We start from the raw sequence: 23,748 nt of genomic DNA, 5'->3' as shown, positions 1-23,748 counted from the left end.
CCCACCTGGAGAAACAAATAATACAGTTCAAGTTTTGGCAATCAGGCGCCCACCTGGAGAACAAGGGAATACAGTTCAAGTTTCGGCAATCAGGCGCCCACTTGGAGAACAAGGGAATACAGTTCAAGTTTCGGCAATCAGGCGCCCACTTAGAGAACAAGGGAATGCAATATAGGTTTTGGCAATCAGGCGCCCACCTAGAGAACAAGGGAATACAGTTCAAGTTTGGGCAATCAGGCACCCATCTAGAGTACAAGGGAATACAGTTCATGTTTTGGCAATCAGGCGCCTACCTGGAGAACAAGGGAATACAGTTAATGTTTTGGCAATCAGGCGCCCACCTGGAGAACAAGAAAATACATTTAAAGTTTCGGCAATCAGGCTCCCACCTGGAGAACAAGGGAATACAATTCAAGTGTTCGCAATTAGGCGCCCACCTGGAGAAACAAACAATACAGTTTAAGTTTTGGCAATCTGGTGACCACCTGGAGAACAAGGAATACAGTTCAAGTTTCGGCAATCAGGCGCCCACCTTGAGAACAAGGAAATACAGTTCAAGTTTTGGCAATCAGGCACCCACCTGAGAACAAGGGAATACAGTTCAAGTTTGGGCAATCAAGTGCCCACCTGGAGAACAAGGGAATACAGTTCAAGTTTCGGCAATCAGGCGCCCACATGGAAAACAAGGGAATACAGTTCAAGTTTCGGCAATCAGATGCCCACTTAGAGAACAAGGGAATGCAATATAGGTTTTGGCAATCAGGCGCCTGCCTAGACAACAAGGGAATACAGTTCAAGTTTGGGCAATCAGGCACCCACCTGGAGAACAAGGGAATACAGTTAAAGTTTTGGCAATCAGGCGCCCACCTGGAGAACAAGGGAATAGAGTTTTAGTTTTGGCAATCAAGCGCCCACCTGGAGTACAAGGGAATACAGTTCTTGTTTTGGAAATCAGGCGCCTACCTGGAGAACAAGGGAATACATATAATGTTTTGACAATCAGGCGCCCACCTGGAGAACAAGGAAATACAGTTAAAGTTTCAGCAATCAGGCTCCCGCCTGGAGAACAAGGGAATACAATTCAAGTGTTCGCAATTAGGCGCCCACCTGGAGAAAAAAACAATACAGTTTAAGTTTTGGCAATCAGGCGCCCACCTGGAGAACAAGGGAATACAGTTCAAGTTTCGGCAATCAGGTGCCCACTTGGAGAACAAGGAAATATAGTTCAAGTTTTAGTAATCAGGCACCCACCTGAGTACAAGGGAATACAGTTCAAGTTTGGGCAATCAGGTGCCCACCTGGAGAACAAGGGCATACAGTTCAAGCTTTGGTAATCAGGCGCCTACCTGGAGAACAAGGGCATACAATTCAAGTTTTGGCAATTAGGCACCCACTTGGAGAACAAGGGAATATAGTTAAAGTTTTGGCAATCGCCCCCATCTGGAAAATAAGGGAATACAGTTCAAGTTTTGGCAATCAGGCGCCCACCTGGAGAATAAGGGAATACAGTTCAAGTTTCGGCAATCAGGCGCCCACCTAGAGAACAAAGGAATGCAGTTCAAGTTTTCGCTATTAGGCGCCCACCTGGAGAAACAGGGAATACAGTTCAAGTTTTGGTAATCAAGCGCCTACCTGGAGAACAAGGGAATACAGTTCAAGTTTCGGCAATCAGGCGCCCACCTGAGAACAAGGGAATACAGTTCAAGTTTGGGCAATCAGGTGCCCACCTGGAGAATAATGGCATACAGTTCAAGCTTTGGCAATCAGGCGCCCATTTGGAGAACAAGGGCATACAATTCAAGTTTTGGCAATCAGGCGCCCACTTTGAGAACATGGGAATATAGTTAAAGTTTTGGCAATCAGGCACCCATCTGGAAAATTAGGGAATACAGTTTAAGTTTTGGCAATCAGGCGCCCACCTGGAGAACAAGGGAATACAGTTCAAGTTTCGGCAATCAGGCGCCCACTTGGAGAACAAGGAAATATAGTTCAAGTTTTAGCAATCAGGCACCCACCTGAGTACAAGGGAATACAGTTCAAGTTTGGGCAATCAGGTACCCACCTGGAGAACAAGAGCATACAATTCAAGCTTTGGTAATCAGGCGCCTACCTGGAGAACAAGGGCATACAATTCAAGTTTTGGCAATCAGGCACCCACCTGGAGAACAAGGGAGTATAGTTAAAGTTTTGGCAATCGCCCCCATCTGGAAAATAAGGGAATACAGTTCAAGTTTTGGCAATCAGGCGCCCACCTGGAGAATAAAGGAATACAGTTCAAATTTCGGCAATCAGGCGCCCACCTAGAGAACAAAGGAATGCAGTTCAAGTTTTCGCTATTAGGCTCCCACCTGGAGAAACAGGGAATACAGTTCAAGTTTTGGTAATCAAGCGCCTACCTGGAGAACAAGGGAATACAGTTCAAGTTTCGGCAATCAGGCGCCCACCTGAGAACAAGGGAATAAAGTTCAAGTTTGGGCAATCAGGTGCCCACCTAGAGAATAAGGGCATACAATTCAAGCTTTGGCAATCAGGCGCCCATTTGGAGAACAAGGGCATACAATTCATGTTTTGGCAATCAGGCGCCCACCTTGAGAACATGGTAATATAGTTAAAGTTTTGGCAATCAGGCACCCATCTGGAAAATTAGGGAATACAGTTCAAGTTTTGGCAATCAGGCGCCCACCTGGAGAATAAGGGAATACAGTTCATGTTTCGGCAATAAGGCGCCCACCTAGAGAACAAAGGAATGCAGTTCAAGTTTTCGCTATTAGCCACCCACTTGGAGAAACAAGGAATACAGTTCAAGTTTTTGTAATCAAGCGCCTACCTGGAGAACAAGGGCATACATTTCAAGCTTTGGTAATCAGGCGCCCACCCGGAGAACAAGGGAATACAGTTCAGAATTTGGCAATCAGGCGCCCACCTGGAGAACGAGGGAATACAGTTCAAGTTTTGGCAATGAGGCGCCCACCTGGAAAACAAGGGAATACAGTTCAAGTTTCGGCAATCAGACGCCCACTTAGAGAACAAGGGAATGCAGTATAGGTTTTGGCAATCAGGCGCCCACCTAGAGAACAAGGGAATACAGTTCAAGTTTGGGCAATCAGGCAACCACCTGGAGAACAAGAGAATACAGTTAAAGTTTTGGCAATCAGGCGCCCACCTGGAGAACAAGGGAATAGAGTTTAAGTTTTGGCAATCAGGCGCCCACCTGGAGTACAAGGGAATACAGTTCATGTTTTGGCAATCAGGCGCCTACCTGGAGAACAAGGAAATACAGTTAAAGTTTCGGCAATCAGGCTCCCACCTGGAGAACAAGGGAATACAATTCAAGTTTTCGCAATTAGGCGCCCACCTGGAGAAACAAACAATACAGTTTAAGTTTTGGCAATCAGGCGCCCACCTGGAGAACAAGGGAATACAGTTCAAGTTTCGGCAATCAGGCGCCCACTTGGAGAACAAGGAAATACAGTTCAAGTTTTGGCAATCAGGCGCCCACCTGGAGAACAAGGGAATATAGTTAAAGTTTTGGCAATCAGGCACCCACCTGAGAACAAGGAAATACAGTTCAAATTTGGGCAATCAGGTGCCCACCTGGAGAACAAGGGCATACAGTTCAAGTTTTGGCAATCAGGTGCCCACCTGGAGAACAAGGGCATATAGTTCAAGTTTTGGCAATCAAGCGCCCACCTGGAGAACAAGGGAATATAGTTAAAGTTTTGGCAATCAGGCAACCATCCGGAAAATAAGGGAATACAGTATAAGTTTTGTCAATCAGGCGCTCACCTGGAGAATAAGGGAATACAGTTCAAGTTTCGGCAATCAGGCGCCCACCTAGAGAACAAAGGAATGCAGTTCAAGTTTTCGCTATTAGGCGCCCACCTAGAGAAACAGGGAATACAGTTCAAGTTTTTGTAATCAAGCGCCTACCTGGAGAACAAAGGAATAAAGTTTCATGTTTTGGCAATTAGGCCGCAACCTGGAGAACAAGGGAAAACAGTTTCAAGTTTTGGCAAATAGGAGCCCACCTAGAGAACAAGGGAATACAGTTCAAGTTTTCGCAATCAGGCGCCCACCTGGAGAACAAAGGAATACAATTCAAGTTTCGGCAATCAGGCGCTCACCTAGAGAACAAGGGAATACAAATCAAGTTTCGGCAATCAGGCACCCACCTGAGAACAAGGGAATACAGTTCAAGTTTGGGCAATCAGGTGCCCACCTGAAGAACAAGGGCATACAGTTCAAGCTTTGGTAATCAGGCACCCACCTGGAGAACAAGGGCATACAATTCAAGTTTTGGCAATTAGGCGCCCACCTGGAGAACAAGGGAATATAGTTAAAGTTTTGGCAATCGCCCCCATCTGGAAAATAAGGGAATACAGTTCAAGTTTTGACAATCAGGCGCCCACCTGCAGAATAAGGGAATACAGTTCAAGTTTTGGCAATCAGACGCCCACCTAGAGAACAAAAGAATGCAGTTCAAGTTTTCGCTATTAGGCGCCCACCTGGAGAAACAGGGAGTACAGTTCAAGTTTTGGTAATCAAGCGCCTACCTGGAGAACAAGGGAATACAGGTGGGCGCCTGATTGCCAAAGCTTGAACTGTATGCCCTTGTTCTCCAGGTGGGCGCCTGATTGCCCAAACTTGAACTGTATTCCCTTGGTCTCAGGTGGGTGCCTGATTGCCGAAACTTGATTTGTATTCCCTTATTCTCCAGGTGGGCGCCTGATTGCCGAAACTTGATTTGTATTCCCTTATTCTCCAGGTGGGCGCCTGATTGCCGAAACTTGATATGTATTCCCTTGTTCTCCAGGTGGGCTTGATTGCCGAAACTTGAACTGTATTCCCTTGTTCTCTAGGTTGGCGTCTAATTGCCAAAACTTGAAACTGTTTTCCCTTGTTCTCCAGGTTGGCGTCTAATTGCCAAAACTTGAAACTGTTTTCCCTTGTTCTCCAGGTTGCCGCCTGATTGCCAAAACTTGTAACTTTATTCCCTTTTTTTCCAGGTAGGCGCTTGATTACCAAAACTTGAACTGTATTCCCTATTTCTCCAGGTGGGCGCCTAATAGCGAAAACTTGAACTGCATTCCTTTGTTCTCTAGGTGGGCGCCTGATTGCCGAAACTTGAACTGTATTCCCTTATTCTCCAGGTGGGTGCCTGATTGCCAAAACATGAACTGTATTCCCTTATTTTCCAGATGGGTGCCTGATTGCCAAAACTTTAACTATATTCCCTTATTCTCTAGGTGGGTACCTGATTGCCAAAACTTGAATTGTATGCCCTTGTTCTCCAGGTGGGCGCCTGATTGCCAAAGCTTGAACTGTATGCCCTTGTTCTCCAGGTGGGCACCTGATTGCCCAAGCTTCAACTGTATTCCCTTGTTCTCAGGTGGGTGCCTGATTGCCGAAACTTGATTTGTATTCCCTTGCTTGTTCTCCAGGTGGGCACCTGATTGCCCAAGCTTCAACTGTATTCCCTTGTTCTCAGGTGGGTGCCTGATTGCCGAAACTTGATTTGTATTCCCTTGCTTGTTCTCCAGGTGGGCACCTGATTGCCCAAGCTTCAACTGTATTCCCTTGTTCTCAGGTGGGTGCCTGATTGCCGAAACTTGATTTGTATTCCCTTGTTCTCCAGGTGGGCGCCTGATTGCCCAAACTTGAACTGTATTCCCTTGGTCTAAGGTGGGTGCCTGATTGCCGAAACTTGATTTGTATTCCCTTATTCTCCAGGTGGGCGCCTGATTGCCGAAACTTGATTTGTATTCCCTTGTTCTCCAGGTGGGCGCCTGATTGCCGAAACTTGAACTGTATTCCCTTGTTCTCTAGGTTGGCGTCTAATTGCCAAAACTTGAAACTGTTTTCCCTTGTTCTCCAGGTTGCCGCCTGATTGCCAAAACTTGTAACTTTATTCCCTTGTTTTCCAGGTAGGCGCTTGATTACCAAAACTTGAACTGTATTCCCTATTTCTCCAGGTGGGCGCCTAATAGCGAAAACTTGAACTGCATTCCTTTGTTCTCTAGGTGGGCGCCTGATTGCCGAAACTTGAACTGTATTCCCTTATTCTCCAGGTGGGTGCCTGATTGCCAAAACATGAACTATATTCCCTTATTTTCCAGATGGGTGCCTGATTGCCAAAACTTTAACTATATTCCCTTATTCTCTAGGTGGGTACCTGATTGCCAAAACTTGAATTGTATGCCCTTGTTCTCCAGGTGGGCGCCTGATTACCAAAGCTTGAACTGTATGCCCGTGTTCTCCAGGTGGGCACCTGATTGCCCAAGCTTCAACTGTATTCCCTTGTTCTCAGGTGGGTGCCTGATTGCCGAAACTTGATTTGTATTCCCTTGCTTGTTCTCCAGGTGGGCACCTGATTGCCCAAGCTTCAACTGTATTCCCTTGTTCTCAGGTGGGTGCCTGATTGCCGAAACTTGATTTGTATTCCCTTGCTTGTTCTCCAGGTGGGCACCTGATTGCCCAAGCTTCAACTGTATTCCCTTGTTCTCAGGTGGGTGCCTGATTGCCGAAACTTGATTTGTATTCCCTTGTTCTCCAGGTGGGCGCCTGATTGCCGAAACTTGAACTGTATTCCATTGTTCTCTAGGTGGGTGCCTGATTGCCAAAACTTGAACTGTATTCCCTTGTTCTCTAGGTGGGCACCTAATTGCCAAAACTTGAAACTGTTTTCCCTTGTTCTCTATGTTGCCGCCTGATTGCCAAAACTTAAAACTTTATTCCCTTGTTCTCCAAATAGGCGCTTGATTACCAAAACTTGAACTGTATACCTTGTTTCTCCAGGTGGGCGCCTAATAGCGAAAACTTGAACTGCATTCCTTTGTTCTCTAGGTGGGCGCCTGATTGCGGAAACTTGAACTGTATTCCCTTATTCTCCAGGTGGGAGCCTGATTGCCAAAACTTGAACTGTATTCCCTTATTTTCCAGATGGGTGCCTGATTGCCAAAACTGCCCTTGTTCTCCAGGTGGGCGCCAAATTGCCAAAGCTTGAATTGTATGCCCTTGTACTCCAGGTGGGCGCCTGATTGCCAAAGCTTGAACAGTATGCCCTTGTTCTCTAGGTGGGCGTCTAATTGCCAAAACTTGAAACTGTCTTCCCTTGTTCTCCAGGTTGCCGCCTCATTGCCAAAACTTGTAAATTTATTCCCTTGTTTTCCAGGTAGGCGCTTGATTACTAAAACTTGAACTGTATTCCCTATTTCTCCAGGTGGGAGCCTAATAGCGAAAACTTGAACTGCATTCCTTTGTTCTCTAGGTGGGCGCCTGATTGCCGAAACTTGAACTGTATTCCCTTATTCTCCAGGTGGGCGCCTGATTGCCAAAACTTGAACTGTATTCCCTTATTTTCCAGATGGGTGCCTGATTTCCAAAACTTTAACTATATTCCCTTATTCTCTAGGTGGGTACCTGATTGCCAAAACTTGAATTGTATGCCCTTGTTCTCCAGGTGGGCACCCGATTGCCAAAACTTGAACCGTATGCCCTTGTTCTCCAGGTAGGAACCTGATTGCCCAAACTTGAACTGTATTCCCTTGTTCTCAAGTGGGTGCCTGATTGCCAAAATTTTAACTATATTCCCTTGTTCTGCAGGTGGGCGCCTGATTGCCAAAACTTGAAATTGTATTCCCTTGTTCTCCAGGTGGGCTGCCTGATTGCCAAAATTTTAACTATATTCCCTTGTTCTGCAGGTGGGCACCTGATTGCCAAAACTTGAAATTGTATTCCCTTTTTCTCCAGGTGGGCGCCTGATTGCCAAAACTTGAACTGTATTTCCTTGTTCTCCAAGTGGGCGCCTGATTGCCTAAACTTGAACTGTAGTCCCTTGTTCTCCAGGTGGGCGCCTGATTGCCGAAACTTGAACTGTATTCCCTTGTTCTCCAGGTAGGCGCCTGATTGCCAAAACTTGAACTGTATTCCCTGTTTCTCCAGGTGGGTGCCTAATTGCGAAAACTTGAATTGTATTCCCTAGTTCTCCAGGTGGGCGCCTGATTGACGAAACTTTAACTGTATTTCCTTGTTCTCCAAAAGGGCGCCTGATTGCCAGAACTTTAACAGTATTCCCTTGTTCTCCAGGTAGGTGCCTGATTGCCAAAACTTGAATTGTATGCCCTTGTTCTCCAGGTAGGCGCATGATTGCTATAACTTGAACTGTATTCCCTTTTTCTCCAGGTGGGCGCCTGATTGCCAAAACTGGACAGTTTTCCTTTATTCTCCAGGTGGGCGCCTGATAGCGAAAACTTGAACTGCATTCCTTTGTTCTCTAGGTGGGCGCCTGATTGCCGAAACTTGCAATGTATTCCCTTATTCTCCAGGTGGGCGCCTGATTGCCAAAACTTGAACTGTATTTCCTTGTTCTCCAAGTGGGCGCCTGATTGCCGAAACTTGAACTGTATTCCCTTGTTCTCCAGGTGGGCGCCTGATTGCTGAAACTTGAACTGTATTCCCTTGTTCTCCAGGTGGGCGCCTGATTGCCAAAACTTAAACTGTATTCCTTGTTTCTCCAGGTGGGCGCCTAATCGCGAAAACTTGAACTGCATTCCTTTGTTCTCTAGGTGGGCCCCTGATTGCCGAAACTTGAACTGTATTCCCTTATTCTCCAGGTGGGTGCCTGATTGCCAAAACTTGAACTGCATTCCCTTATTTTCCAGATGGGTGCTTGATTGCCAAAACTTTAACTATATTCCCTTGTTCTCCAGGTGGGCGCCTGATTGCCAAAACTTGAATTGTATGCCCTTGTTCTCCAGGTGGGCGCCTGATTGCCAAAGCTTGAACTGTATGCCCTTGTTCTCCAGGTGGGCACCTGATTGCCCAAACTTGAACTGTATTCCCTTGTTCTCAGGTGGGAGCCTGATTGCCAAAACTTGATTTGTATTCCCTTGTTCTCTAGGTGGGCGCCTGATTGCCGAAAACTTGACAGTATTTCCCTTGTTCTCCAGGTGGGCGCCTGATTGCCAAAACTTTAACTGTATTCCCTTGTTCTCCAGGTAGGCGCCTGATTGCCAAAACTTGAACTGTATTCCCTTGTTCTCCAGGTGGGCGCCTGATTGCCAAAACTTGAACTGTATTTCCTTGTTCTCCAAGTGGGCGCCTGATTGCCGAAACTTGAACTGTATTCCCTTGTTCTCCAGGTGGGCTCCTGATTGCCGAAACTTGAACTGTATTCCCTTGTTCTCCAGGTGGGCGCCTGATTGCCAAAACTTGAACTGTATTCCTTGTTTCTCCAGGTGGGCGCCTAATCGCGAAAACTTGAACTGCATTCCTTTGTTCTCTAGGTGGGCCCCTGATTGCCGAAACTTGAACTGTATTCCCTTATTCTCCAGTTGGGTGCCTGATTGTCAAAACTTTAACTATATTCCCTTGTTCTCCAGGTGGGCGCCTGATTGCCAAAACTTGAATTGTATGCCCTTGTTCTCCAGGTGGGCGCCTGATTGCCAAAGCTTGAACTGTATGCCCTTGTTCTCCAGGTGGGCACCTGATTGCCCAAGCTTCAACTGTATTCCCTTGTTCTCAGGTGGGTGCCTCATTGCCGAAACTTGATTTGTATTCCCTTGCTTGTTCTCCAGGTGGGCACCTGATTGCCCAAGCTTCAACTGTATTCCCTTGTTCTCAGGTGGGTGCCTGATTGCTGAAACTTGATTTGTATTCCCTTGCTTGTTCTCCAGGTGGGCACCTGATTGCCCAAGCTTCAACTGTATTCCCTTGTTCTCAAGTGGGTGCCTGATTGCCGAAACTTGATTTGTATTCCCTTGTTCTCCAGGTGGGCGCCTGATTGCTGAAACTTGAACTGTATTCCATTGTTCTCTAAGTGGGTGCCTGATTGCCATAACTTGAACTGTATTCCCTTGTTCTCTAGGTGGGCGCCTAATTGCCAAAACTTGAAACTGTTTTCCCTTGTTCTCTATGTTGCCGCCTGATTGCCAAAACTTGAAACTTTATTCCCTTGTTCTCCAAGTAGGCGCTTGATTACCAAAACTTGAACTGTATACCTTGTTTCTCCAGGTGGGCGCCTAATAGCGAAAACTTGAACTGCATTCCTTTATTCTCTAGGTGGGCGCCTGATTGCCGAAACTTGAACTGTATTCCCTTATTCTCCAGGTGGGCGCCTGATTGCCCAAACTTGAACTGTATTCCTCTATTTTCCAGATGGGTGCCTCATTGCCAAAACTGCCCTTGTTCTCTAGGTGGGCGCCTGATTGCCAAAGCTTGAATTGTATGCCCTTGTTCTCCAGGTGGGTGCTTGATTGCCAAAGCTTGAACCGTATGCCCTTGTTCTCCAGGTGGGCACCTGATTGCCCAAACTTGAGCTGTATTCCCTTGTTCTCAGGTGGGTGCCTGATCGCCGAAACTTTATTTGTATTCCCTTATTCTCCAGTTGGGCGCCTGATTGCCGAAACTTGAACTGTATTCTCTTGTACTCTAGGTGGGTGCCTGATTGCCAAAACTTGAACTGTATTCCCTTGTTCTCTAGGTCGGCGCCTAATTGCCAAAACTCGAAACTGTTTTCCCTTGTTCTCAGGTGGGTTCTTGATTGCCAAAACTTTAACTATATTCCCTTGTTCTCCAGGTTGCCGCCTGATTGCCAAAACTTTTAACTTTATTCCCTTGTTTTCCAGGTAGGCGCTTGATTACCAAAACTTGAACTGTATTCCCTATTTCTCCAGGTGGGCGCCTGATTGCCGAAACTTGAACTGTATTCCCTTGTTCTCCAGGTAGGCGCCTCATTGCCAAAACTTGAACTGTATTCCCTTTTTCTCCAGGTGGGCGCCTAATTGCCAAAACTTGAAGTTCATTCCTTTGTTCTCTAGGTGGGCGCCTGATTGCCGAAACTTGAATTATATTCCCTAGTTCTCCAGGTAGGCGCTTGATTGCAAAAACTTGAATTGGATGCCCTTGTTCTCCAGGTGGGCGCATGATTGCCAAAACTTGAACTGTATTCCCTTGTTCTCTAGGTAGGCACCTGATTGCCAAAACTTGAACAGTATTCCCTTATTCTCCAGGTGGGCGCCTGATTGCCAAAACTTTAACTGTATTCCCTTGTTCTCCAGGTGGGCGCCTGATTGCCAAAACTTGAACTGTATTGCCTTGTTCTCCAGGTGGGCGCCTGATTGCCAAAACTTGAACTGTATTTCCTTGTTCTCAAAGTGGGCGCCTTATTGCCGAAAATTGAACTGTATTCCCTTGTTCTCCAGGTGGGAGCCTGATTGCTGAAATTTGAACTTTATTCCCTTGTTCTCCAGGTGGGCGCCTGATTGCCAAAACTTGAACTGTATTCCCTGTTTCTCCAGGTTGCCGCCTGATTGCCAAAACTTGTAACTTTATTACCTTGTTTTCCAGGTAGGCGCTTGATTACCAAAACTTGAACTGTATTCCCTATTTCTCCAGGTGGGCGCCTAATAGCCAAAACTTTAACTGTATTCCCTTGTTCTCCAGGTGGGCGCCAGATTGCCGAAACTTGAACTGTATTCCCTTATTCTCCAGGTGGGTGCCTGATTGCCAAAACTTGAACTGTATTCCCTTGTTCTCCAGATGGGCGACTGATTGCCGAAACTTGAACTATATTCCCTTGTTCTCCAGGTGGGCGCCTGATTGCCAAAACTTGAATTGTATGCCCTTGTTCTCCAGGTGGGCGCATGATTGCCAAAGCTTGAACTGTATGCCCTTGTTCTCCAGGTGGGCACCTGATTACCCAAGCTTCAGCTGTATTCCCTTGTTCTCAGGTGGGTGCTTGATTGCCGAAATTTGATTTGTATTCCCTTGTTCTCTAGGTGGGCGCCTTATTGCCGAAACTTGAACTGTATTCCTTTGTTCTCTAGGTGGGCGCCTGATTTCCAAAACTTGAACTGTATTCCCTTGTTCTCAAGGTGGGCGCCTGATTGCCAAAACTTGAAAGTGTTTTCCCTTGTTCTCTAGGTTGCCGCCTGATTGCCAAAACTTGAAACTTTATTCCCTTGTTCTCCAAGTAGGCGCTTGATTACCAAAACTTGAACTGTATACCCTGTTTCTCCAGATGGGCGCCTAATAGCGAAAACTTGAACTGCATTCCTTTGTTCTCTAGGTGGGCGCCTGATTGCCGAAACTTGAGCTGTATGCCTTTGTTCTCCAGGTGGGTGCCTGATTGACCAAATTTGAACTGTATTCCCTTGTTCTCAGGTGGGTGCCTGATTGCCAAAACTTTAACTATATTCCCTTGTTCTCCAGGTGGGCGCCTGATTGCCAAAGCTTGAACTGTATGCCCTTGTTCTCCAGGTGGGCGCTTGATTACAAAAACTTGAACTGTATTCCCTATTTCTCTAGGTGGGCGCCTAATAGCGAAAACATGAACTGCATTCCTTTGTTCTCCAGGTGGGCACCTCATTGCCAAAACTTGAATTGTATTCCCTTTTTCTCGGGTGGGTGCCTGATTGCGAAAACTTGAAATGCATTCCTTTGTTCTCTAGGTGGGCGCCTGATTGCCGAAACTTGAATTGTATTCCCTAGTTCTCCAGGTAGGCGCCTGATTGCAAAAACTTGAACTGTATTCCCTTGTTCTCCAGGTGGGCGCCTGATTGCCAAAACTTGAACAGTATTCCATTATTCTTCAGGTGGGCGCCTGATTGCCGAAACTTGAACTGTATTGCCTTGTTCTCCAGGTGGGCGCCTGATTGCCAAAACTTGAACTGTATTTCCTTGTTATCCAAGTGGGCGCCTGATTGCCTAAACTTGAACTGTATTTCCTTGTTCTCCAGGTGGGCGCCTGATTGCCGAAACTTGAACTGTATTCCCTTGTTCTCCAGGTGGGCGCCTGATTGCCAAAACTTGAACTGTATTCCCTGTTTCTCCAGGTGGGTGCCTAATTGCGAAAACTTGAATTGTATTCCCTTGTTCTCCTGGTGGGCGCCTGATTGCCGAAACATTAACTGTATTTCCTTTTTCTCCAAGCAGGCGCCTGATTGCCAAAACTTTAACTGTATTCCCTTGTTCTCCAGGTGGGCGCATGATTGCCAAAACTTGACCTGTATTCCCTTGTTCTCCAGGTGGGCGCCTAATTGCCAAAACTTGACAGTATTCCCTTATTCTCGAGGTGGGCGCCTGATTGCCAAAACTTTAACTGTATTCCCTTGTTCTCCAGGTGGGCGACTGATTTCCAAAACTTAAAACTGTATTCCCTTGTTGTCCAGGTGGGTGCCTGATTGCCAAAACTTGAACTGTATTTCCTTGTTCTCCAAGTGGGCACCTGATTGCCGAAACTTGAACTGTATTCCCTTGTTCTCTAGGTGGGCGCCTAATTGCCAAAACTTGAAAGTGTTTTCCCTTGTTCTCTAGGTTGCCACTGATTGCCAAAACTTGAAACTTTATTCCCTTGTTCTCCAAGTAGGCGCTTGATTACCAAAACTTGAACTGTATACCCTGTTTCTCCAGATGGGCGCCTAATAGCGAAAACTTGAACTGCATTCCTTTGTTCTCTTGGTGGGCGCCTGATTGCCGAAACATGAACTGTATGCCCTTGTTCTCCAGGTGGGCACCTGATTGCCCAAATTTGAACTGTATTCCCTTATTCTCAGGTGGGTGCCTGATTGCCAAAACTTTAACTATATTCCCTTGTTCTCCAGGTGGGCGCCTGATTGCCAAAACTTGAACTGTATTTCCTTGTTCTCCAAGTGGGCGCCTGATTGCCGAAACTTGAACAGTATTCCCTTGTTCTCCAGGTGGGCACCTGATTGCCGAAACTTTAACTGTATTTCCTTGTTCTCCAGGTGGGCGCCTGATTGCCAAAACTTGAACTGTATTCCCTGTTTCTCCAGGTGGGTGCCTAATTACGAAAACTTGAATTGTATTCCCTTGTTCTCCTGGTGGGCGCCTGATTGCCGAAACATTAACTGTATTTCCTTTTTCTCCAAGCGGGCGCCTGATTTCCAAAACTTTAACTGTATTCCCTTGTTCTCCAGGTGGGCGCATGATTGCCAAAACTTGAACTGTATTCCCTTGTTCTCCAGGTGGGCGCCTGATTGCCAAAACTTGACAGTATTCCCTTATTCTTCAGGTGGGCGCCTGATTGCCAAAACTTTAAATGTATTCCCTTGTTCTCCAGGTGGGCGACTAATTGCCAAAACTTAAAACTGTATTCCCTTGTTGTCCAGATGGGTGCCTGATTGCCAAAACTTGAACTGTATTTCCTTGTTCTCCAAGTGGGCACCTGATTGCCGAAACTTGAACTGTATTCCCTTGTTCTCTAGGTGGGCGCCTGATTGCCAAAACTTGAACTGTATTCCCTTGTTCTCTAGGTGGGCGCCTAATTGCCAAAACTTGAAAGTGTTTTCCCTTGTTCTATAGGTTGCCGCCTGATTGCCAAAACTTGAAACTTTATTCCCTTGTTCTCCAAGTAGGCGCTTGATTACCAAAACTTGAACTGTATTCCCTGTTTCTCCAGATGGGCGTCTAATAGCGAAAACTTGAACTGCATTCCTTTGTTCTCTAGGTGGGCGCCTGATTGCCGAAACATGAACTGTATGCCCTTGTTCTCCAGGTGGGTGCCTGATTGCCCAAATTTGAACTATATTCCCTTGTTCTCAGGTGGGTGCCTGATTGCCAAAACTTTAACTATATTCCCTTGTTCTCCAGGTTGTCGCCTGATTGCCAAAACTTGTAACTTTATTCCCTTGTTTTCCAGGTAGGCGCTTGATTACCAAAACATGAACTGTATTCCCTATTTCTCCAGGTGGGCGCCTAATAGTGAAAACATGAACTGCATTCCTTTGTTCTCCAGGTGGGCGCATGATTGCCAAAACTTGAACTGTATTCCCTTGTTCTCCAGGTGGGCGCCTGATTGCCAAGACTTGACAGTATTCCCTTATTCTCCAGGTGGGCGCCTGATTGCCAAAACCTTAACTGTATTCCCTTGTTCTCCAGGTGGGCGACTGATTGCCAAAACTTAAAACTGTATTCCCTTGTTGTCCAGGTGGGTGCCTGATTGCCAAAACTTGAACTGTATTTCCTTGTTCTCCAAGTGGGCACCTGATTGCCGAAACTTGAACTGTATTCCCTTGTTCTCTAGGTGGGCGCTTGATTGCCAAAACTTGAACTGTATTCCCTTGTTCTCTAGGTGGGCGCCTAATTGCCAAAACTTGAAAGTGTTTTCCCTTGTTCTCTAGGTTGCCGCCTGATTGCCAAAACTTGAAACTTTATTCCCTTGTTCTCCAAGTAGGCGCTTGATTACCAAAACTTGAACTGTATACCCTGTTTCTCTAGATGGGCGCCTAACAGCGAAAACTTGAACTGTATTCCTTTGTTCTCTTGGTGGGCGCCTGATTGCCGAAACATGAACTGTATGCCCTTGTTCTCCAGGTGGGTGCCTGATTGCCCAAATTTGAACTATATTCCCTTGTTCTCAGGTGGGTGCCTGATGGCCAAAACTTTAACTATATTCCCTTGTTCTCCAGGTTGTCGCCTGATTGCCAAAACTTGTAACTTTATTCCCTTGTTTTCCAGGTAGGCGCTTGATTACCAAAACATGAACTGTATTCCCTATTTCTCCAGGTGGGCGTCTAATAGCGAAAACATGAACTGCATTCCTTTGTTCTCCAGGTGGGTGCCTCATTGCCAAAACTTGAACTGTATTCTCTTTTTCTCCAGGTGGGCGCCTAATTGCGAAAACTTGAAGTGCATTCCTTTGTTCTCTAGGTGGGCGCCTGATTGCCGAAACTTGAATTGTATTCCCTAGTTCTCCAGGTAGGTGCCTGATTGCCAAAACTTTAACTGTATTCCCTTGTTCTCCAGGTGGGCGCCTGATTGCCAAAACTTGAACTGTATTGCCTTGTTCTCCAGGTGGGCGCCTGATTGCCAAAACTTGAACTGTATTTCCTTGTTATCCAAGTGGGCGCCTGATTGCCTAAACTTGAACTGTATTTCCTTGTTCTCCAGGTGGGCGCCTGATTGCCGAAACTTGAACTGTATTCCCTTGTTCTCCAGGTGGGCGCCTGATTGCCAAAACTTGAACTGTATTCCCTGTTTCTCCAGGTGGGTGCCTAATTGCGAAAACTTGAATTGTATTCCCTTGTTCTCCTGGTGGGCGCCTGATTGCCGAAACATTAACTGTATTTCCTTGTTCTCCAAGCGGGCGCCTGATTGCCAAAACTTTAACTGTATTCCCTTGTTCTCCAGGTGGGCGCATGATTGCCAAAACATGAACTGTATTCCCTTGTTCTCCAGGTGGGCGACTGATTGCCAAAACTTTAACTGTATTGCCTTGTTCTCCAGGTGGGCGCCTGATTGCCAAAACTTGAACTGTATTTCCTTGTTCTCAAAGTGGGCGCCTTATTGCCGAAACTTGAATTGTATTCCCTTGTTCTCTAGGTTGCCGCCTGATTGCCAAAACTTGAAACTTTATTACCTTGTTCTCCAAGTAGGCGCTTGATTACCAAAACTTGAACTATATACCCTGTTTCTCCAGGTGGGCGCCTAATAGCGAAAACTTGAACTGCATTCCTTTGTTCTCTAGGTGGGCGCCTGATTGCCGAAACTTGAACTGTATGCCCTTGTTCTCCAGGTGGGTGCCTGATTGCCCAAATTTGAACTATATTCCCTTGTTCTCAGGTGGGTGCCTGATTGCCAAAACTTTAACTATATTCCCTTGTTCTCAGGGTTGTCGCCTGATTGCCAAAACTTGTAACTTTATTCCCTTGTTTTCCAGGTAGGCGCTTGATTACCAAAACTTGAACTGTATTCCCTATTTCTCTAGGTGGGCGCCTAATAGCGAAAACATGAACTGCATTCCTTTGTTCTCCAGGTGGGCGCCTCATTGCCAAAACTTGAATTGTATTCCCTTTTTCTCCAGGTAGGCGCCTAATTGCGATAACTTGAAGTGCATACCTTTGTTCTCTAGGTGGGCGCCTGATTGCCGAAACTTGAATTGCATTCCCTAGTTCTCCAGGTAGGCGCCTGATTGCAAAAACTTGAACTGTATTCCCTTTTTCTCCAGGTGGGCGCCTGATTGCCAAAACTTTAACTGTATTCCCTTGTTCTCCAGGTGGGCGCCTGATTGCCAAAACTTTAACTGTATTCCCTTGTTCTCCAGGTGGGCGCCTCATTGCCAAAACTTGAACTGTATTGCCTTGTTCTCCAGGTGGGCGCTTGATTGCCAAAACTTGAACTGTATTTCCTTGTTCTCAAAGTGGGTGCCTTATTGCCGAAACTTGAACTGTATTCCCTTGTTCTCCAAGTGGGCGCCTGATTGCTGAAACTTGAACTGTATTCCCTTGTTCTCCAGGTGGGCGCCTGATTGCCAAAACTTGAAATGTATTCCCTGTTTCTCCAGGTGGGCGCATGATTGCCAAAACTTGAACTGTATTCCCTTATTTTCCAGATGGGTGCCTGATTGCCAAAACTTTAACTATATTCCCTTATTCTCTAGGTGGGTACCTTATTGCCAAAACACAAATTGTATGCCCTTGTTCTCCAGGTGGGCACCTGATTGCCAAAACTTGAACTGTATGCCCTTGTTCTCCAGGTAGGCACCTGATTCCCCACACTTGAACTGTATTCCCTTGTTCTCAAGTGGGTGCCTCATTGCCAAAATTTTAACTATATTCCCTTATTCTGCAGGTGGGAGCCTTATTGCAAAAACTTGAAATTGTATTCCCTTGTTCTCCAGGTGGGCGCCTCATTGCCAAAACTTGAACTGTATTTCCTTGTTCTCCAAGTGGGCGCCTGATTGCCTAAACTTGAACTGTATTTCCTTGTTCTCCAGATGGGCGCCTGATTGCCGAAACTTGAACCGTATTCCCTTGTTCTCCAGGTGGGCTCCTGATTGCCAAAACTTGAACTGTATTCCCTGTTTCTCCAGGTGGGTGCCTAATTGCGAAAACTTGAATTGTATTCCCTTGTTCTCCTGGTGGGCGCCTGATTGCCGAAACATTAACTGTATTTCCTTTTTCTCCAAGCAGGCGCCTGATTGCCAAAACTTTAACTGTATTCCCTTGTTCTCCAGGTGGGCGCATGATTGCCAAAACTTGAACTGTATTCCCTTGTTCTCCAGGTGGGCGCCTGATTGCCAAAACTTGAAAGTGCATTCCCTAGTTCTCCAGGTAGGCGCCTGATTGCAAAAACTTGAACTGTATTCCCTTTTTCTCCAGGTGGGCGCCTGATTGCCAAAACTTTAACTGTATTCCCTTGTTCTCCAGGTGGGCGCATGATTGCCAAAACTTGAACTGTATTCCCTTGTCCTCCAGGTGGGCGCCTGATTGCCAAAACTTGAAAGTGTTTTCCCTTGTTCTCTAGGTTGCCGCCTGATTGCCAAAACTTGAAACTTTATTCCCTTGTTCTCCAAGTAGGCGCTTGATTACCAAAACTTGAACTGTATACCCTGTTTCTCCAGATGGGCGCCTAATAGCGAAAACACTAACTGCATTCCTTTGTTCTCTAGGTGGGCGCCTGATTGCCGAAACATGAATTGTATGCCCTTGTTTTCCAGGTGGGTGCCTGATTGCCAAAACTTTAATTATATTCCCTTGTTCTCCAGGTTGTCGCCTGATTGCCAAAATTTGTAACTTTATTCCCTTGTTTTCCAGGTAGGCGCTTGATTACCAAAACATGAACTGTATTCCCTATTTCTCCATGTGGGCGCCTAATAGCGAAAACATGAACTGCATTCCTTTGTTCTCCAGGTGGGCGCCTCATTGCCAAAACTTGAACTGTATTCTCTTTTTCTCCAGGTGGGCGCCTAATTGCGAAAACTTGAAGTGCATTCCTTTGTTCTCTAGGTGGGCGCCTGATTGCCGAAACTTGAATTGTATTCCCTAGTTCTCCAGGTAGGCGCCTGATTGCCAAAACTTTAACTGTATTCCCTTGTTCTCCAGGTGGGCGCCTGATTGCCAAAACTTTAACTGTATTCCCTTGTTCTCCAGGTGGGCGCATGATTGCCAAAACATGAACTGTATTCCCTTGTTCTCCAGGTGGGCGACTGATTGCCAAAACTTTAACTGTATTGCCTTGTTCTCCAGGTGGGCGCCTGATTGCCAAAACTTGAACTGTATTTCCTTGTTCTCAAAGTGGGCGCCTTATTGCCGAAACTTGAATTGTATTCCCTTGTTCTCTAGGTTGCCGCCTGATTGCCAAAACTTGAAACTTTATTACCTTGTTCTCCAAGTAGGCGCTTGATTACCAAAACTTGAACTGTATTCCCTGTTTCTCCAGATGGGCGTCTAATAGCGAAAACTTGAACTGCATTCCTTTGTTCTCTAGGTGGGCGCCTGATTGCCGAAACATGAACTGTATGCCCTTGTTCTCCAGGTGGGTGCCTGATTGCCCAAATTTGAACTATATTCCCTTGTTCTCAGGTGGGTGCCTGATTGCCAAAACTTTAACTATATTCCCTTGTTCTCAGGGTTGTCGCCTGATTGCCAAAACTTGTAACTTTATTCCCTTGTTTTCCAGGTAGGCGCTTGATTACCAAAACTTGAACTGTATTCCCTATTTCTCTAGGTGGGCGCCTAATAGCGAAAACATGAACTGCATTCCTTTGTTCTCCAGGTGGGCGCCTCATTGCCAAAGCTTGAATTGTATTCCCTTTTTCTCCAGGTAGGCGCCTAATTGCGAAAACTTGAAGTGCATACCTTTGTTCTCTAGGTGGGCGCCTGATTGCCGAAACTTGAATTGTATTCCCTAGTTCTCCAGGTAGGCGCCTGATTGCAAAAACTTGAACTGTATTCCCTTTTTCTCCAGGTGGGCGCCTGATTGCCAAAACTTGAACAGTATTCCATTATTCTCCAGGTGGGCGCCTGATTGCCAAAACTTTAACTGTATTCCCTTGTTCTCCAGGTGGGCGCCTCATTGCCAAAACTTGAACTGTATTGCCTTGTTCTCCAGGTGGGCGCTTGATTGCCAAAACTTGAACTGTATTTCCTTGTTCTCAAAGTGGGTGCCTTATTGCCGAAACTTGAACTGTATTCCATTGTTCTCCAAGTGGGCGCCTGATTGCTGAAACTTGAACTGTATTCCCTTGTTCTCCAGGTGGGCGCCTGATTGCCAAAACTTGAAATGTATTCCCTGTTTCTCCAGGTGGGCGCATGATTGCCAAAACTTGAACTGTATTCCCTTATTTTCCAGATGGGTGCCTGATTGCCAAAACTTTAACTATATTCCCTTATTCTCTAGGTGGGTACCTTATTGCCAAAACACAAATTGTATGCCCTTGTTCTCCAGGTGGGCACCTGATTGCCAAAACTTGAACTGTATGCCCTTGTTCTCCAGGTAGGCACCTGATTCCCCAAACTTGAACTGTATTCCCTTGTTCTCAAGTGGGTGCCTCATTGCCAAAATTTTAACTATATTCCCTTATTCTGCAGGTGGGAGCCTTATTGCAAAAACTTGAAATTGTATTCCCTTGTTCTCCAGGTGGGCGCCTCATTGCCAAAACTTGAACTGTATTTCCTTGTTCTCCAAGTGGGCGCCTGATTGCCTAAACTTGAACTGTATTTCCTTGTTCTCCAGATGGGCGCCTGATTGCCGAAACTTGAACCGTATTCCCTTGTTCTCCAGGTGGGCTCCTGATTGCCAAAACTTGAACTGTATTCCCTGTTTCTCCAGGTGGGTGCCTAATTGCGAAAACTTGAATTGTATTCCCTTGTTCTCCTGGTGGGCGCCTGATTGCCGAAACATTAACTGTATTTCCTTTTTCTCCAAGTAGGCGCCTGATTGCCAAAACTTTAACTGTATTCCCTTGTTCTCCAGGTGGGCGCATGATTGCCAAAACTTGAACTGTATTCCCTTGTTCTCCAGGTGGGCGCCTGATTGCCAAAACTTGAAAGTGTTTTCCCTTGTTCTCTAGGTTGCCGCCTGATTGCCAAAACTTGAAACTTTATTCCCTTGTTCTCCAAGTAGGCGCTTGATTACCAAAACTTGAACTGTATACCCTGTTTCTCCAGATGGGCGCCTAATAGCGAAAACTTGAACTGCATTCCTTTGTTCTCTAGGTGGGCGCCTGATTGCCGAAACATTAATTGTATGCCCTTGTTCTCCAGGTGGGTGCCTGATTGCCCAAATTTGAACTATATTCCCTTGTTCTCAGGTGGGTGCCTGATTGCCAAAACTTTAATTATATTCCCTTGTTCTCCAGGTTGTCGCCTGATTGCCAAAATTTGTAACTTTATTCCCTTGTTTTCCAGGTAGGCGCTTGATTACCAAAACGTGAACTGTATTCCCTATTTCTCCATGTGGGCGCCTAATAGCGAAAACATGAACTGCATTCCTTTGTTCTCCAGGTGGGCGCCTCATTGCCAAAACTTGAACTGTATTCTCTTTTTCTCCAGGTGGGCGCCTAATTGCGAAAACTTGAAGTGCATTCCTTTGTTCTCTAGGTGGGCGCCTGATTGCCGAAACTTGAATTGTATTCCCTAGTTCTCCAGGTAGGCGCCTGATTGCCAAAACTTTAACTGTATTCCCTTGTTCTCCAGGTGGGCGCCTGATTGCCAAAACTTGAACTGTATTGCCTTGTTCTCCAGGTGGGCGCCTGATTGCCAAAACTTGAACTGTATTTCCTTGTTATCCAAGTGGGCGCCTGATTGCCTAAACTTGAACTGTATTTCCTTGTTCTCCAGGTGGGCGCCTGATTGCCGAAACTTGAACTGTATTCCCTTGTTCTCCAGGTGGGCGCCTGATTGCCAAAACTTGAACTGTATTCCCTGTTTCTCCAGGTGGGTGCCTAATTGCGAAAACTTGAATTGTATTCCCATGTTCTCCTGGTGGGCGCCTGATTGCCGAAACATTAACTGTATTGCCTAGTTCTCCAGGTGGGCGCATGATTGCCAAAACTTGAACTATATTCCCTTGTTCTCCAGGTGGGCTCCTGATTGCCAAAACTTGACAGTATTCCCTTATTCTCCAGGTGGGTGCCTGATTGCCAAAACTTTAACTGTATTCCCTTGTTCTCCAGGTGGGCGACTGATTGCCAAAACTTAAAACTGTATTCCCTTGTTGTCCAGGTGGGTGCCTGATTGCCAAAACTTGAACTGTATTTCCTTGTTCTCCAAGTGGGCACCTGATTGCCGAAACTTGAACTGTATTCCCTTGTTCTCCAGGTGGGCGCCTGATTGCCAAAACATGAATTGTATGCCCTTGTTCTCCAGGTGGGCGCATGATTGCCAAAGCTTGAACTGTATGCCCTTGTTCTCCAGGTGGGCACCTGATTGCCCAAGCTTCAACTGTATTCCCTTGTTCTCAGGTGGGTGCTTGATTGCCGAAACTTGATTTGTATTCCCTTGTTCTCTAGGTAGGCGCCTTATTGCCGAAACTTGAACTGTATTCCCTTGTTCTCTAGGTGGGCGCCTGATTGCCAAAACTTGAACTGTATTCCCTTGTTCTCTAGGTGGGCGCCTAATTGCCAAAACTTGAAAGTGTTTTCCCTTGTTCTCTAGGTTGCCGCCTGATTGCCAAAACTTGAAACTTTATTCCCTTGTTCTCCAAGTAGGCGCTTGATTACCAAAACTTGAACTGTATACCCTGTTTCTCCAGATGGGCGCCTAATAGCGAAAACTTGAACTGCATTCCTTTGTTCTCTAGGTGAGCGCCTGATTGCCGAAACTTGAACTGTATGCCCTTGTTCTCCAGGTGGGTGCCTGATTGCCCAAATTTGAACTATATTCCCTTGTTCTCAGGTGGGTGCCTGATTGCCAAAACTTTAACTATATTCCCTTGTTCTCCAGGTGGGCGCCTCATTGCCAAAACTTGAACTGTATTCTCTTTTTCTCCAGGTGGGCGCCTAATTGCGAAAACTTGAAGTGCATTCCTTTGTTCTCTAGGTGGGCGCCTGATTGCCGAAACTTGAATTGTATTCCCTAGTTCTCCAGGTAGGCGCCTGATTGCCAAAACTTTAACTGTATTCCCTTGTTCTCCAGGTGGGCGCCTGATTGCCAAAACTTGAACTGTATTGCCTTGTTCTCCAGGTGGGCGCCTGATTGCCAAAACTTGAACTGTATTTCCTTGTTCTCAAAGTGGGCGCCTTATTGCCGAAACTTGAACTGTATTCCCTTGTTCTCCAGGTGGGCGCCTGATTGCTGAAACTTGAATTGTATTCTCTTGTTCTCCAGGTGGGCGCCTGATTGCCAAAACTTGAACTGTATTCCCTGTTTCTCCAGGTGAGCGCCTGATTGCCAAAACTTGAACTGTATTCCCTTATTTACCAGATGGGTGCCTGATTGCCAAAACTTTAACTATATTCCCTTATTCTCTAGGTGGGTACCTTATTGCCAAAACTTAAATTGTATGCCCTTGTTCTCCAGGTGGGCACCTGATTGCCAAAACTTGAACTGTATGCCCTTGTTCTCCAGGTAGGCACCTGATTGCCCAAACTTGAACTGTATTCCCTTGTTCTCAAGTGGGTGCCTGATTGCCAAAATTTTAACTATATTCCCTTGTTCAGCAGGTGGGCGCCTGATTGCCAAAACTTGAATTTGTATTCCCTTGTTCTCTAGGTGGGCGCCTGATTACCAAAATTTGAAATGTATTTCCTTGTTCTCCAAGTGGGCGCCTCATTGCCTAAACTTGAACTGTATTCCCTTGTTCTCCAGGTGGGCGCCTGATTGCCGAAACTTGAACTGTATTCCCTTGTTCTCCAGGTGGGCGTCTGATTACCAAAACTTGAACTGTATTCCCTGTTTCTCCAGGTGGGCGCCTGATTGCCAAAACTTGAACTGTATTCACTTATTTTCCAGATGGGTGCCTGATTGCCAAAACTTTAACTATATTCCCTTATTCTCTACTGTTTCT

The sequence above is a fragment of the Nicotiana tabacum genome, chromosome 22 (genome assembly GCF_000715075.1).
Source record: "Nicotiana tabacum cultivar K326 chromosome 22, ASM71507v2, whole genome shotgun sequence".
Classification (NCBI taxonomy): Eukaryota; Viridiplantae; Streptophyta; class Magnoliopsida; order Solanales; family Solanaceae; genus Nicotiana; species Nicotiana tabacum.
Note: the sequence above shows the minus strand (reverse complement) of the source record.